We start from the raw sequence: 17,816 nt of genomic DNA on the forward strand, positions 1-17,816 counted from the left end.
AGTTTCACAAACTGATGAAATCTATTACACAATGCATTTTCCCATTTATTATGTCAGGCTACATATCAGTGTTCATACATCTCCTACCCGATTGTTGCATTAGTCTTCTCAAAAGCAGAACACTTTTTACATAAGGCTGCAAAATACATGGCATATTACAAGTTACATACAATGCAAATCTTTTTTGTAGTAATACAATACATAATGGATCAGAAATACAAATGTAATTATACCAAACAAAACTGCGTGTGTGTGTGTGTGTGTGTGTTTTGAGAGACTGTATACAACCTGCAATGGGCTGATTTAGAACTCAGAACCTCCCAAACATTTAGACTGTAACACTACCTTTCTTTAAACAGAACTAGATTATGGGATATATAATCAACAAACTGACTGGCTGAGAACAGACAAAAAACTTCAGTTATTACAGACAGGCTAGGGAGTTTTTTTGAGTAGATCTCAAAGCAGAGATTGCTACATCACCGTGAGCTCTAGGAGTCTTCCCCTTCAAAACAAAAAAGATGTGGTGAATAAAATTCTGCAACTATTAAATCAGCAAAGGGGCAGAAGGCTATAACAGAGGTGATGCACATTCAAGGCCAGTTATCCAGTGACTGCCAAACGGCCATGGGATGAGAAAAAAGCAAACTTTCCAAAGCTGCAGACAGGATCAAAATAAGATGTTACCCATTTATTTTATTTAAAAAAAGTACAGAAAAGCATCTCCATTTACACACGGACATCTACTTGTGACATCAAATGACAAGGTATAATTAAACATCACTCTGCTTCACTATAACACACTAACTACAACACAAATAAGGAGCTTGAACAGATCAAGATGGATTCGGACAGACAACAGAGAAAGCATGTCATACACATCATGCATTTCAGCCAGGACGTCCAGCTACTTATCACATGGGGGGCTCAAAAGGAAAAGTAGCTACAGAAGATGACACAATTAGATTGCATCTGAACTGAAAGGGGACATAAAACTCCAGCAGGGAGTGAAGACACAGATTATGAAATCATGGTTGGAAGGAACTGGCTATAATGACTGCCTGTGCTGCTTTAGTCACATTATATCACAAGATAACCACATGGCTCTGCAACATGGGCAGAAATCAAGACTGAAGGGAATAAGGTTCAGAAGGGAATACAAAAGGCACTTTTTCACAGAAAGAGTGCAGAAGAGTTATACTGTCATATCCAACAGTGTTGCCACATTCTAGACTGCGAGCTGGTTTGAGAAGATGTAGGACATAGTATGGGACAAATAACAGGGTAACAGAAGTACAGAGGACCAATCAGTCAACAGGATGAAGAGACACACTAACAACACATCTGAACAGATTCAAGATGTCTGGGAATCTCCTTTGGGCAACACAGTGGTTCAATGGCAAGATCTCCATCTCAGAGATCCAGACCCAGAGTTCCTATCAGTGTGTGGAGTTTGTACACTGTCACCATGCCTGCAGGAAATTTCTCCAGGTATCCCTGCTTCCTCCCTAAAACATACGGATAGTTTGGATAACATGCAAATTCACTACACTAAAACGCGTGTGTGTGTATATATATATATATATATATATATATATATATATATATATATATATATATATATATATATATATATATATACACACACACATATATACACACGCACACATACACACAGATATATATATATATGTATATATACATATACATATATATATATATATCCCCACTTACACATAAACATATATGAAAACACACACACACGTGTACATGTTTCAACACACAAATACTCGTCCCTCTAGTCCAAGTCACACAGCCATGTACCAGATTAACAAATGATAAAACTGGCATAAATTTCAGCATCACACAGGAGACCTATTTAACAGACTTCAAGTGTATGAATGTTAAATGCACTTTACACTGACAGTAAACAATCAAGCCCTGCACTGCATCAGGAGATCAAAATAGTCTCTACCCTCTCAGCCTGCGATGAAACTCTCACCGCAGAGAGTTCAAAACTCTACAATGCTTTGAGAGTTTCAGTATGTGAAGAGTTCATGATTACATACATCCTGGTTTCACAAGTTTTCCCAAGGCAAGAAACGAAACAACATTGTTAAGGAAATAAGTTACAGCCATAAGGAAATGAGGCATTTCACCTTTTAACATGTAAAGCACAAGTGTCTGACAGGCCACACAAATACACATACTTGTTTTGGATTTTCAGTGCATTGACATGCTTTCCTTATTTATCTGTATTAATTAAACAATCGCCAATCTATTCTACATCTCAGTTTGAGAGACATTAAAAACTCCCAAAAGTAAGCTCATTTTGCACAGTACTGTTTGTTTACTTCTAATCTGTACAGAAGCAGTGCAATACCAACAATATTGTCTTACTTCGCCCTTTTCCTGAAAATTTTAATTAATTAAACACATTCCCAAGACAAAAAAAAAAAGGTAGTCCTACCTGGAACTCCCAGTTCAATTTCCTGTGGTGCAGAAAAAAAAGCTGCTATTCTTATACAAAATGGTCACAAAAAATAAAGACAGGCACACCTCCAAAGCCTTTGTGTAAATACTGTGAGTGACTTGTACTGCCCTCCAGATCTGTGCTCCACACCCACTTATCAAATCCTCTTTATGTTTACATTTACCATAATGCAGCTATCACAAGCAACCTCAGTACTCCATTCCAACCAGCTGTCTCTCTATTATTCAAATGTGGCCTTTTGGCGTTTTCTTCACCATTCACTCTGGAGGTTCATTCCACACTTCTATCACTTTTTCCAGAATGTAAAAAAGTCTGTAGTTCAAGATCAAAACGTGTTCCCATGCATGTGTTCCCTCTTGCCCTCTCTAGACTTCCTTCTTATTCCCACAAGGTCTCCCTGTGATTTTGCGTACACACATCATGCTCCCCAGTTATGTAATATTTAATGACTGTCACAATGTTGCACTAAAAACGACACAGCGGATAAGTTATCAGCCTCAAGCAGGTATGCAATCAGACTGCTTTCTAACAAGAATGTAAATTACACAGCACACAGCTGCATGTCTCCAGAAATCAGCTTATTTATACTTATAAACCACATATACACAACCTACTTTTTTCTAATTACACACATGAGCAAATCTAACATGCACATATACATGTACACACACAATTTGTATGCATACATATAATTAGCCACAAACAAGAAAAATACACACACATGGGAGACTTTTCTTTTCTTTGTCAACACAGTCTGGGACTGTAGCTGGGCAAAATAAACAATCCCCAGGATTGGAGAATGTCCCTTTCCCAGGGATTGCGTGACTCTGGGTTAGTATATATAATTAACATCAGAGCACTTGCAGTGCAGTGTCAACATTCTGATTTTCAGTTTTAACTTGTTGATGTTACCAGTGTTTACAGTTTACATATTTATACTACCAGTGTTTACATTTACATACGCATACACACACAGTATATATATATATATATATATATATATATATATATATATATATATATATATATATATATATATATAGAGAGAGAGAGAGACACACAACTGTATAGATACAAAAACGTAGACATACATATGATGTACAATTACACATCCTTTAAGTATATGTTTGTATTATATATGCATGCACCCAAGTCTGTATTATACGTGTGTGTGTGTGTGTGTGTGTGTGTGTGTGTGTGTATACAAACTTCATATCATTACAGTAAACACCAACATTAGATCTCATATAAACGGTGAGCTGAAAACGCATATCTGACCAGCTAAGATTTTACTTATATTCTTAGTGCATTGCCAACAGCTTACTTATTCCCTTAGTGCCAACAAATCTACTGAAAATACTCCCAAACGTGCAGTATTTACAATACTCACTATAAACTAAAAGAAAACTTCCACATTACACACAACTCTGACAATGTCACCCCAACAAAAATTGAGCATAAAACAAACCCCAACAAAATAATATATTCACTTAGTTTAACAAAAAGTAAAATAAAATTAAAAAGAAAAAATATAGGCCAAATGCCCTGCTACTCAATACAACTTAAAAAGGTATGCTCTGTATACACAACCATCAAACACTGCTCCCAATATACACCAAAATCCAGACAAACTGACCCGCACCAAAATCAACTCCTTTAAAACGAAATTTAGTCTTAAAAATCAAACGGTTACAATATTAAATAAAACAGTACCACCAACTACCCAATCAGAAAACAGCATTACCAGTAAACCTGGACTATATACCTAAGCTGACAAAAAGTAAACCATAAAGCTGACAAATTTTAGTGTAAACTAAGAAGCACACCAAACTGCATTTGGCTTGGATTACAAATCTTAGTGTAACACTTACTATACTACTGACCACATAAAAGTGAACTGACACTACACATAAATGTAAAAAATTAAAATTTCATTATGAAAATTCAAAGCCACTCAAAGGACCCTCAGAAGATCATTCATATGATGTGTACAAACTACCTAAAATCACTGCTCAGAAAAATTATTAGCACAACCCACTGAAGAACATGGGAAGTACTTCTCTAACATAAAAAAGACAACAGAAATGGATGAAGTGTCTGGTTTATGTAATACTGGAAACATCTTGCACTGCAGGTTAAAGAAACTTTGTTTTTATCATTCCTTAAATTACAGTGCAGGATATTTCATTTACACACACCATATACTCCAAAGCAACCCATAACTTTTAATATGTTCCATGCAGTATCAAGTATTACACTGACTTATCGGATTTCAAAAGCAGGTCTGTTGAAGGGGAAGGAGATGCTGCTGAACCCAGAAATAAGTTATTATGCTCCTCTCCACCCCATTGATGGATACTTTCTATACCATGAATTTGTGATTTTTAACAATTTTCTTTTTACTTAAAGACAGTGATAACACTAGAAGTCAATGTTAACTTAAGCCTTTTTAGAATGTAAATTCATATCCTGTATTCTTCAAGATATCATGAACTGGTCACTAAATATGCGCATAAGTTCCTGTACTGAAAGTCCAAATAAATACCTCACGCCTGCTAAAAGTCCTGTGTCCTTAAACAAAAATCAAAGCACAGCGAAAAGCAACAGGACACTGCTGTAAACCAAAAGTATTTAATAAAAACTCAGTCCTTAAAATGCAATATAAAACACAATGTAAGCGCTTTCGGGTTACACCCTTCATCAGACATCACAGAATTAAACAGACATAATTTTAAACCATATTACAGCCAATTAAAATTAATGAAAAGCCCGCCTATTCAATAGGGTGGGTTTTACTGGTATGATGAAGGGTGTAACCCGAAAGCGCTTACATTGTGTTTTATATTGCATTTTAAGGACTGAGTTTTTATTAAATACTTTTGGTTTACAGCAGTGTCCTGTTGCTTTTCGCTGTGCTTTAAGTTCCTGTACTGAATAAGCTCCAAGAGGTAGTGGGCAACAATCATTGAAGCAAAAGTACTAAATACACACACGTGTATATATATATATTACACACACACACAAACACACACGTATATAGAAAGACAGTGGAATTTGTGTGGCAACACCTAAATATGCTAAAATAAATTTTGGAAAGTACAACACATACAGACAAAGTTAGCATGTGTGATGACATGCAAGGAAGGTTAAAATGTTTATTTATTTATTTATTTTACATTTGTTAATCGGAAAGTCCGACTGGATATATGTCCATTTTCAGCGGAGGCCCGGGGAGAAAAGCTCCACATACAATACTAAACAATTGTCTAAACAAATTTTAGTGACTCCGACTAATAAAACTCAAATTACAGTTACATTTAAAACATACTTAAAAAACAGATTATTTACAAGTCCAGTCATAGAACATAACATAGCAAGGGTAGTGATTTGTTGCCAGGGCTAACAAATACTGTGAGAAAATGGTGGTTGGCATTGCAAAGAGGTTAGAAGGATGGACAGTAAGACAACAGTCTAGAGATAGAGGTAACTGAAGATGAAGTACTGTTTAGGAAGTTTTATTTATTAAAAGATCACTACATTAACATATACACAGGGTTTAGTTTGATGGACAACTCTAGAACCAACGCTGATACAGGTAGGGAAGAGTTCAAGAGCCAAAAAATAGATTAAAGTTGTCTGAAGAGGGACAGCAGATTTATTTGCACATTGTTTTAATCTGATAAATCTGGTGCTAGGAGACAAAATTGGGAGATTTCTTGGGTAATTGGGAAAATCAAGGAGAAGTGGATGGCAACTCTTCTCTTCCTGAGATTTGGCTCAAATGTAATCACAGGAACAAAGACATCTTACTGTACAGGTGGTCATGTTCAGTAGCTTTTACATGATACTACTTTAGGCAAAGATGAAGAGCAGTTCAGAATGTGCAACAGAAACAGGAAACCCATTACAGGACTTGTTCAAAGAAGCAATGAAGACCACCAAAACGTAACCCCTTTATACATTGGAAAAAAAAAATACTCAAGTCAATTTCTAAGACAATATTTAACACATGCTCTAATGCACGGATAAAAGAGCACATAATGGTGGACAAACCGATATGTGGTGCTCAGATCACATGTTCCCAGCAGTTATGGCACCGGTCCCTAGAATGGATAATACGGATATTTATTGGGTAAATTGGCATTACGCTGTTAAAAAAGAAGGGCTTTAGGCTGTTGACTCCACAAGAGAAACACTGAAATGGTCTAAAAACTGTTTCTATGAATGTTGTGGGGCCTAATCACTAAATTAGATGATTCTGACTACAAGGGAGTTTTTATGCCTAATGATATAATTTTAACAGGAACATTGCTATTGGAAACATAATATTTGAGAATGCAAAATGAGAAACTTAGTGCTAGTTGAAAAAGATGAAAACCTTAGTAATTCCAGCAGAAGCCTGATTATACTGGTAGGCTTGAGGTTATAGTGCATCCTAAGATTATGCATTTTTAAAGGAACAGCAAAAGTCATCTACCATATTCCCTACCATTAGCAATCATTTACTCTCCAACCTTTAAATGTTTTACTTTATAACTACATTCACATGCCAAGTACACTACTGCCTACATTATTCTCTGTTCTTAACATTGTTTACTCTTAACAACTTTTTCTCTAAAACAGTAGACATTCCTTACAGTTCCCTATCAGTTCACTATAATTCTTTCAATTCCCAACATTTTTCTTTTCCTTGCATTACAATTTTATCCTATATTTTTACACATACATCTGTATCTTAAATATTACTAGTGCAATACACAACTTCAGCATTGATATCATCTCTTCGATCAGCCTAATCTATTTTTATTGCCAGACATCATCCATCTTCTGCAAAGTTTACATTAAGAGGTCCTTCTTTTGTGTATTTGCTAACTCAAGTTTAGTCAGCTACAACTTAATTTGCATTTTATCAAATCTTTGTATTGTTGTATGCCAATTAAACTACTGTTTGGAATTACACCACTTGGTTTAACTAGAATGTGTCTAGATTTATAATTTTTGCTTTGCAAAGAATGTACTGAATAATGTATAATTTTTGCTTTGCAAGGAATGTACTGAATAATGTATAATTTTGGCTGTGTAATTACAAATGTATGCCTGCACTACTGTATTTGTAAAATGTCTATCATCTTAAAGTCTCGGTTTCCTTTATCCTGGGTCCCCTCTAAAAAATCACTAGACAGCTAGGCTAACAACAAAATGTAAAAAAGATAAAGTAGTTATGGTACTTTGTGGTCAAAGACATATGCACCACCCTAAAATAATTCAAGACAACCATACTGTGTACATGGAAAAACATGGAAGAACAAATAAAAATACAGGAAAGGAGTAGCACACTATTAGTGGGCAGAAATTTTAATTTTAGAACAGAGGAACTAAAAACGGTGAAATATATTTGTTGAATAAAAAGAGTCTGAGAAATTCTGAAGACGTGCTTATAAATAGGACTGGATGCTGTTTGTTAACTATAACCAGTACACACAGATTGTTCTGAACGTTTGTATTGTAAAAGGGAAAAAATTATGGGTTAGTTTGATGTCCATAATGATATTTGTAACAGCCACCCCAGTCCTAGACTATTTACTAGTAACCCCAAATTTATGAGAAGGCCTTTAAGATTAGATAGTATGATTAGAGCAGAACATGACCATTCTCCTCTGAAGTTACAGATAAACTCTGGGAGTTAATACAGAAAACAGAATACTGATATACCACCGCAGAGTCAATCAAAATTAGACAGAAATTTCAGAGGTGCAGTCAGGCTTTTAAAGCATAGTTATTAAAAACAAATCACGAACACTGAAACGGTTGATTTCAATAAATCATTCACATATACGTACATATAATATATATGTGCACACACACATTTACAGGAGTTAAACTCAGAAGTAGATAAATAGTTTGGACAAAGGATGAACAGACTGGAAGAGAAGCATGAAACATGGTTTGACAAGGAGCGCTTAAGAGCAAAAGGTTACTGTTTAGTTTGAGACACCGAGGTGCACAACAGCAAACTATGCCTTCGCTGTGACATTTGCACATGAAATGCAAAGGTAATCATAACCACTTAAAGAACACCAGTAACAGAACTGTAATAGAGGCAGCACAACATGAACTTATGAGTTTAATTAACTAAAATAAGCAAGGTAAATAACTAAAATCAAACAGAAAGAAACACAGCCAAAAAAGACTGTGAAACTGCAACTCTTTACCACAAGTTACAGTATACATTAGAATCATGCAAATTTAGTACATATTTTGCTTGTTTAGTTAGTACGAAACTCTAATATCTTGTATTACTGACCGATTGTAATCCATTGTGATGTAGCGGAGGATCAAACAGTTTACTAGGCAGTACAAAAATAAGGGATGCTCTACAGAACTAGGGACAATGGAGAAATATGGCAGAGTATTTTAAGGGAAGATGGATTTATTAACAAATCTTTGAAAAATAGTACCCGTTGTAACGCTTGTCAATGGTTAGTGACTCTGGGGACAAATGCCATTTTATGAAGTGTCTTTCCGTTGTTCTTTTCCCTTTAACAATTTTCATGTGAACTGAAGCATTTTAAATATGTCTTTAAATAGCAGTACACTGTTGCCACTTCTGTTCACATGAAGTGTCACTGTCAGGTAGTAAATTCTTGAGTCCAAGCAGGAGCCCAAGTTTGTGGTGTATTTTGCTGTAAATGTTTTCTTCAGCGTTATGTCAGTAGAAATAATGGTAAAATGCAGAAGACATCTCAAAAACCCTAGTGCTTTCTACATAGCTTTTTTTTGGTAGATTAGAACCAGTTAAGTTAACCTGAAACATTTAAATAATTTTCCCATTTAAAATGCAGTGATTGTTTGCATTAAGAAACAGAAGAAAAAAGGTCAAACTGTGTTTTCTTCTAAACCGGCTTGCCACTCAACAAATACATGGACAGCCATACCCTTGGTATGCCCACAGCTGAGCAAATGAAAACAGTGTGCCTTAATCTGAACAATTGTCAAGCAAAATTAATTTATAGAAAATAAATTAAAATATGCCCAAGTAGAAAAGATCCGCATGACTACATACAAATAAGAATTTAATGGAAGGTATACAAGGCCCTCATAAAAGAAAAGAGGCAACAATATGCAAAACGATGTTGTGAGTAGATGTTGCTAGTTACAGTAAATAATGACAACAAAGCATTTGTTGAACAGTACCTCCCCAGATGTGCAGCAGCAAGTCCCGCCTACACACCTCCCACCAGCCAACAACTGGTGATATTTTCGAATAATAAATGAATATTCATGATGATGTCTCCACCAACGTCATGAATATTCATAGGGCATTCGACACCTTAGCTTGAGGGGGGGCACTACAATTCAATAATGGTAAAGAAACAGCACTGTAACTGGAACTACTACTAATGGAAGACGTGGTGTATTTTGTCAGCAAAGAGTTGTTTATTAATACACATTTATGCATTAAGACAGAACATTGTTACATGGCATGCATACCTCTCAACTATCTCCGATTTATCATGATATTCTTTAGTAATTTACTGTTCAATAACATAGAGATAAGGCTAACCCTAGCCCTAAGTGGCCTGTTGGTTCTGTAAAATGTGGACCAAGGCAAAGTAATTACATCTGTCTCCAGCAGAACCCATGCATACTGCGGTGATTTCAATATCTGTCAATCAACTACTGATGTAATACGCACGATGTCACTGTCATATCTGAATGGCAGTCAATCATACATCATTTGCATACAATACCACGGTCATTTGTCATGTCAGTCACACAAGCCAAGCCCAATTCTGCACAGACCGACCGAGGATGTACTGTTTTACAATAATGCCATGATTGCCCATAACACATGATGTTCCATTCAGTCTGATGACTGATTTTACATGACAGAAAGTGGTTTCAATATTTCAAGAAGAAACTCAACCCCAAGGACAAGTATAGTGGGCAATTATGTGAACAGTAGAAAGAAAGTGACCATGACTGGGAGACATTCATACCGTTAGAAATAACATCTGAACTGATAAGTAAACAACTAGACACTTTGAAAAGTACAGCACCAGGACTGCATGGGATAGGAATACAAGTACATCTGGAACATATAGAAAAGTGACACGAATGCTGTCATATGTGTAGAATAGGGAGAGAGGTACATCTGAAACATGGGCAAGAATGCTGTCAATTCAATTAACAGTTATATGCTGGATCTGAAATTTCAGAAGTCTTGGAAACAACTTTCCCAGTTTATAAAAAAAAAACAAACAAACAGAGAAAAAAGATCCTGAGTTGTAGCTTTCTACTACTATTCTATATAATTTTCTAATAATTTGTGTCTTTCGGCTTTTCCCGGTTAGGGGTCGCCACAGCGGGACTCCGGTCCGCTAATGACTGGTAGTTGATTTTTATGTGCCGAGTTACCAGCCCTGATGCACAACCTTCAATGAAGGTACGCCCATTCACGCATGTCTCCACGCAGAAGACGCTCTAGCTGAGAATCGAACCGGACAGCGTCTTACTGTGAGGCGACAACGCTACCGCAGCACCACCACCAATAAATTGTTAAATTGTTACTGGATAACATAAGACTTAAATTAAGATGAAAAGTCTGTATTTATTTTTATTCATCTTTTGCTGACTGGGGTAGTCCCACTAGGGTAGTAGCCACTTTGGGGCTTTTACTACTACAGGAAAGTTGACTGTGGAACTTACCCTACTCTTTTTTTCAATAAGTGCCAAGGGATCTTTTACATCCACCTCAGCTATCATCAACTCATGTAGACAGGATCTCAGTTATGGCACACTCAAGAATGCAGCATGCCCTACAGCTGCGCTACAGTGACAGCAATTGAAAAAAAAATTAAGAAAGTCACCAGGGGTTGGAATAGAACCCACAGCCTTTTGTTCTTCTAACACCAAAGGCAACTATGCTACCTAGTGTGCTATTGACACTACAAGGCCCACTTACATAAACTAGTTGACCTTTACAAAACAGATCAATAATGGGAGCTTAACTTTACATTTGTTCACACTGTTGAGAAAAAGAACAGTAGTTGGGTCACACAGACTATACACAATGTTCACTGACCTAGAATCCGCTTTTGACATAGTTGACTGTAAGAAACAATCGCTAAATGTGAGGAAGATGTGTACTTTTAATGAACCTGTAGCCAGAACAGATGTCCCGTATACCACAAGCTGGGACATTGTAAAAATATCATCCCAGCACAGCATGACAAAAGACACTGAAATCTTAACAGGAATTAAGCAAAGATGACTTTTTGGCCACCTGGGTTTTTCTGATTGAAGCTGATAATAAATGTTAAAAAAACAAGATAAATCAATAAATCAATTATAATGTGAAGAACAGCAATAATAAAATCTATACGAAGAGACAGGAAGTAGAACTGGTAGATTCAATTATCCACACAGCTACATTTTTTTTTCTATGAGAGATCATGGAAGAAACATTGCAACTATACTAAAGCTAAGCCTGATAAGGCAACATCTATGCTTTTGCAAAGAAATTAAACTTGGTGGAAAGGCACATCTCTCTAATGCTAAGGTTAAGATCTATCCTTGTACAACATAGTACAAAGATACGGGTCATTAGGAGCCAAATAAATTTGTTGAAACTTGTATATAAAGTTCTGTGGAAGGCACGAAAACTATCACCTTCCTTCCCAATAATACAACTTACAGCTAAACTGGTAGTAACCCAAGAGATGTTACAAGTTTTAGGAAGGAATTAAAATAAATCTGTAAGCTAAAAAGAATGGAGAAAGTACTCATTTAAAGTCTTATGAAATTAGCAAAGACTACTTTTAATCTCAAACCATATTCTATCTATAAAAACAATGAGAAAATGTGGGCTTTCGTTATACTCATTTTTTATACACATATGATGTTGAACTAATAAATATATTTTATACTGAAACCGTGTGTCCTAATAAATCTGTCTAGTTTACAATAAACATTACTCCTAACATATTTTATTTCCTGAAAAATTAGTGTTCCTATATTCATCATAAGTGGAAATGAGGGAAATAGGGTACATGGTGGAGACTGCAAATAATAACTACCATGTAACTATCCAAATTGTACACATGCAAAAATGTGCAGCTACCAGATACATTAGTATCCCTAAGTTCTGTACCTACATTCTGTGCAACTACTACATCTTTGCCACTGTACATTGTAACTATTTGCCACACTTGTGCTATAAACCTGAGGCTTTGGCTTAAAGGGGTCCATCTGGAACCAGTCCACTATCTCAATTAACAAACAAAAAGCAAACAGAAAATACAAGATTCTGTCAAGCACAGTCTCTGCTGTTTTTCATGCAGTCAATAATGACAGGGCAACAATACCGTATACCTGAAGGACCCACATTCAAGAGATACAGTTTCAATATATAGAAGATTGAATTTCAAGACTCAATTTGGGAATCTGTGTATGCTATTTGTAGAACGCTAACAATCTCAGAATGCTACAGGATAGATTATTTGTACACAACCTTAGTGTAAAACTACAAAACCATGTTTTTCCTCAACAGGAGAAAAAAAAAAGACAGAGTATGATTAGCCATCACTTCAATATCCGGCAAAGAAAACAAAACTAGATACATACAACACAAAAAGGGAGACAGCGCTTTACGTACAATTATTTTTAACTGAAAAAAATTGCAATCTGTGAACAGAACTGCCACCACTTTAAAACATGCTGAAAATGTGAAAAAAAATTAAGAAAATAGAGTTGTTAATGTAACCTTCTATCGGCTCTTACATTTATAAGAGAATGGATTTTACTATTTTTTTAGAAATTCTACATTTTTGACAATTCAACATTTGTACAAGGAAAACTTTTGATGGTACATAACTACTTTTGCTTATTATCGAGACTGTAACAACCAGAAGTTAACACAATCACTAAATGTAAACAAACTTAAGTCAACTACAGTTGGTTTCTGTAAGGAGTGGGCATACAACCTGTGGTGTGAGGAATGCTATTTAGAATACATCTACAATGAGATGACACTGCATCAGAAGCAAAAGTAATATACAATACATTTATCCATGAAAGTGACCCTTTTGCCATGAAATTAAGATGTCACCTCTTAAAACACATTGGTCTAAGAAATGTTAATGTCATAAACCAAATGATGTACACATACTTGTATCTAAAATAACTAAGTGCAGTTTACAGTTGAGCATCACTGAACAATTCCAACTGTGATTCTTTTTGAATGCTGTGAGTGTGGCACAAAGAAAATAATAAAAATGGTGCCGTTTTGTTAAAACCAGAAACAACTATCGGCTTTGTTTTATTGTCTTAACCACTGCATCTAAAGGTAGGAACACAGCCTAGAAAATGTTAAGTATGCATCCCACTATAAATTACATGAAAATAACATGTCGTGATATTTTGGATCTACGAGCTTTCTACGGAGAAAACAAAATAAACAACAACACTGAATAGCAGGGATACACTTTCTTAAAATACTGGGCAGAAATTGGGTTGATCGTAACGCCAAACTACAGCAGACAAGTATGATTAGCCCATCATTTCAATATCCGGCAAGAAAAACAAAACTAGATACATACAACACAAAAGGGAGACAGCGCTTTACGTACAATTATTGTGTATAAATACGATCAGACAGCACAGACACGATATATGAACAGTCGGAATCCTTTCCATCTCCACCTTTTGAGCTGACAGCCCAGGCCTGGCCCTAACACAAGAAGGTAAGCAGCCTGAGCCTGCTGCTACCGATGCACAATTACCTACCTCCCCGTTGGGCACGCCTGTCCCAAGGGCAATCGGCAACAGTTTGCAAGTGTGGGTCAGACGAGCTTCGCCCTAGCCTTAATCGGTAATACCTCTTTCCTCTTTTACCAGGGTCGTGGCTAGATTCCCACGGCTGAAGGGACCCCACTGTCGTCACGACTGACGTTATGGGGCGGGGAAAGGGAGGAGTTGAGGAGAACTCAGCTATCAGTTGTCTAGCGGAAGAAGGAAGCAGTCGCCAGTCAGCCATTTGCTATAGGTTCTTCCTGTGTAGTTGGCAGTTTTTTGCATGATAATTTCAAAAGTATTTTGCGAGATATGTAGCTATATTTTTAGTAATTAGTTGATTTGTGTTGTAAATATAAAACGAGTTGCACTCGTTTAAGTACAAATGCATGCTAACTTAAATGGAGTAGAATATTCTCGTAAGATGTAATTTTGTGTAAAATAAAAATGCGTTTTTCTCATATTTTAAGTTGTAATTTTCTATTAAGTAGGAACTGTTGACAAGTTTGCGAATCTTAGATATGTAGGTTTGTCATAAGTCTATGTTTTGGAACTAGGAATAAATGTTGAAGTGGAGTGGGAGAGCTGACATAATGGTTAAGGTGTTTTACCTTGCAAACACAAAGTTTGGGGTTTAATTCTTACAAGGGTAATTGGAGAGGCTTAAATGGCCCACAATGACTGTTATCCTTGTAGTAGTGTATGAACTAATTACAAAAAGAATACAAAGCGTAACAAACCAGCCTTAAAGGAAAGTTCCCCTTAGAACTAAATAAAAATCTGTTTTTTCACTCTAGTTCTTGAGTTATTTTTGACTTCTTAAAATAATTAAGTGCTTCTTATAGAATTTTAATGTGTTTTCTGCAAAATAGCTATTCAAGAGGAATTGAGAGTCCCCTCCAACACTACTGCAGAGGTGATAAAAATGTCGGTGCACTGAGAGACCCTTGCAGAATCAATTCCTCAGACTACAAAAGAAAACCCTGAACACAGGCCTGCAACTAACTTTTATGGCTGTAGCTGGATAACTTCTAAGTATAGTGTGAAACAAGGTCTGAGCCAAACATATGTGAGGGTGATTTGAGACAGGAAAGAAGCAGTCCTTGTACAGAAGGTAAAGAAAATAACAGTGACCCCCCCCCCCCAAAATCCCATGGGAATGGGAATTCAAAGTTACTTCCTGATGTCTGGCATAAGCCATACCAAGTGTTATGAGAAAGGGCTAAGGGAGTACAAGATCAAATTGATATATCAAGCCTCATTGGTAACCATGTTGTGGAAAACAGGCTAAAATTACAAATAAAGCACTTACAGTGATTTTGAGGTGTTAAAGTAGGTCAGGAAACTAAGAGTGAAAAAAAACAGTTTTTTTAGTTCTAGCGTGGAGTTTTCCTTTAAAATGTAGTATAAACAAACATTTAAAGTTTAAAGCTTAGCATTTCAATACTGTGATGCTGCTTATGTAAATTTGCAAAATAGGTGACAACTGCCTTTGAACCGTTGACCGAGTAATTGCTCTGTTTTGATGTGAAAGGCATAGCTACATTAGAAGCAGTTGTGAATCAGTGTAAGTCTGCAATAAGGACAATAGAAAACAGTATCACACCTGTGTCTTGTTTACAGCAACCAGAGCACCTGACTACACATTTCTGTGTCTGTGGTATGTCATGCAGGTGTAGACAAATTCCTCTGCAGCTCCTGTGAGATGTTAAGCTTAAAACAAGTGGGTGGCCTTTCCCCTTACTTTGATAACAAATGAGGAAATTAAAGTTTTATAAAGTACAAGCAGTTCTGGGTACCTACATAGTGCAGGAATCATATTATAGGGAGAAAAGTAACCTAAGAGTTGAGTTAAACTGTAGGAGGAGGTGATGTTCTATGCCTGGCTTACAAAGCATCTGAAAACCCAACAGTTATGGATGTCCTGCATATTTATAAGTCAAACAGTACAAGAAATGCAAAGTCTAGGGACTTGAATTTTGTCTATGACTTAAACAGAACTGTTTACTATCTTGTAGATGAAGTGAACTTTGTAGAATCCACTTCGTGCGAAACCCGAAACACAAACGTTGGCAATGTCGAACTCCGATATTGCCGAGCTACAAATCTCGACCCTACCTCAACCCATGTTAATACTCGTCCTTAGGTTGCATTCAATCTGTATTTTGGCAATGTGAGTTTTCACGGATGTGGGTCGATGATATGACTATTCGACCGAGTCTGCTTCGCTTACATGATAGTAAACAAAACAGAACATACTGGAGAGTCAGATATGTGCTTAAGAGACTACCCTTCTCTTATTTCCCAACTGTCTTGATTTTTGCGACATATTTTTGATCTGTTTCTCTTAATATTGTGTTTTTTCTAGCAAATCATTGAGGTCTAAAGTTAGAAAATAATGGCAGACATTTGAGTTTCAGGCTTCATACCCTTAAGAAAAATCATGCTAATGCAAAAGATGTTAGTCTATCAACATTTTAAGCTTGTAAAAGCAGTATTTAAAATTTGTCCCTGTTTTTGGGCCTTTGCCCCTCACTGTTTGTGGCTTTGTCCAGATTTCTTGCTCTAAGAGGTTGAGAGGTATTGCCACTCCTGTGGAACAGGTTTCCTATCCGTGTGAAGCTGATTTTGTCTATTACCCAATTTAAGTGTAACCTAGACCAGTGGATGGGGAATAGGAAATTTACAGTGAGCCTAGCACCCATGTCCCTTATGAGCAAAGTTAGTTTATAAACACTTGGCCCTTAATGTCTAATTTGGATACAGAATGTCGTTATTCTTTCAGGAAATTTGTCTGGGCTTAGAAGGGCCCCTTGAGTTGTTAGTCTAGTAACAGGACATGAATCTGTATGTATTTTTAAACTCTTTTTCTGATTCCTATATTTAACTAAAAAGTTATAGAAAAATGTTTATAATCACTAAGTATGAATGCGAATTGTGTAAAGCTATCAAAAAATGAATTTTTATAATTTTTATTTGTTAGTGAGGGGACACACCTGTCTGCTTATTGTTTCAAAGTGTGTCATTGTCTTTTCCTTATTTGATGTATGTTATTGAATGCACAAAAGGTGTATATGTATTTTATTTCCTTTGGGTTGGATTCTCACTTTTTTATTAGGAGTTTAAGGTTGGCAAAATGGTACAGGATTTGATTCTTGCCTCTAGGCTGAGAAATTTGTCTGTGCTTAAAAATTGCATGCAAGGGCAGATAACACAGTACTAACCTATGAACCTATGGTGGCACTATTAGTAGCCATTAATGGGAATGTAAAACTGCCAAAAATTCATTTATTTGTGAGGAGTGACATATCTGTTAAAGAATCACTAGGGACAGAAACTGAGAATTCTTTTTTATCCTATCACAGAGTTTGGTGATTGTTTATATTAGCACACCTCAGGATGTGCAGCAGCAACCCCCCGCCCCCGTGTGACAACTGACCTTATAATGTCAGAACTCTATTTTTTCAAGAAGCAAATGTTCATGTAAATGAAGCTCTGAAGAAGATGAGATTAAAAAAAAACAACTTGT

At 36.2% G+C, this 17,816-nt stretch overlaps 1 protein-coding gene across 2 annotated transcripts in view; it reads right to left on the reverse strand.

Moving 5' to 3' along the window:
- SUSD6 (sushi domain containing 6) overlaps nucleotides 1–14,440 on the reverse strand; it is a 442,437-nt gene extending 427,997 nt beyond the window's left edge. For both annotated transcript variants that reach the window (XM_044073997.1, XM_044073995.1), the window contains exon 1: nucleotides 14,282–14,440. The gene's annotated coding sequence lies outside the window, so the exon portion shown is untranslated. The remainder of the gene's footprint in view (nucleotides 1–14,281) is intronic.
- Between the last annotated feature and the right edge of the window lie 3,376 nt (nucleotides 14,441–17,816).

This window comes from Protopterus annectens, chromosome 6.part0 (assembly GCF_019279795.1).
Source record: "Protopterus annectens isolate FY-2018-M chromosome 6.part0, PAN1.0, whole genome shotgun sequence".
Lineage (NCBI taxonomy): Eukaryota > Metazoa > Chordata > Ceratodontiformes > Protopteridae > Protopterus > Protopterus annectens.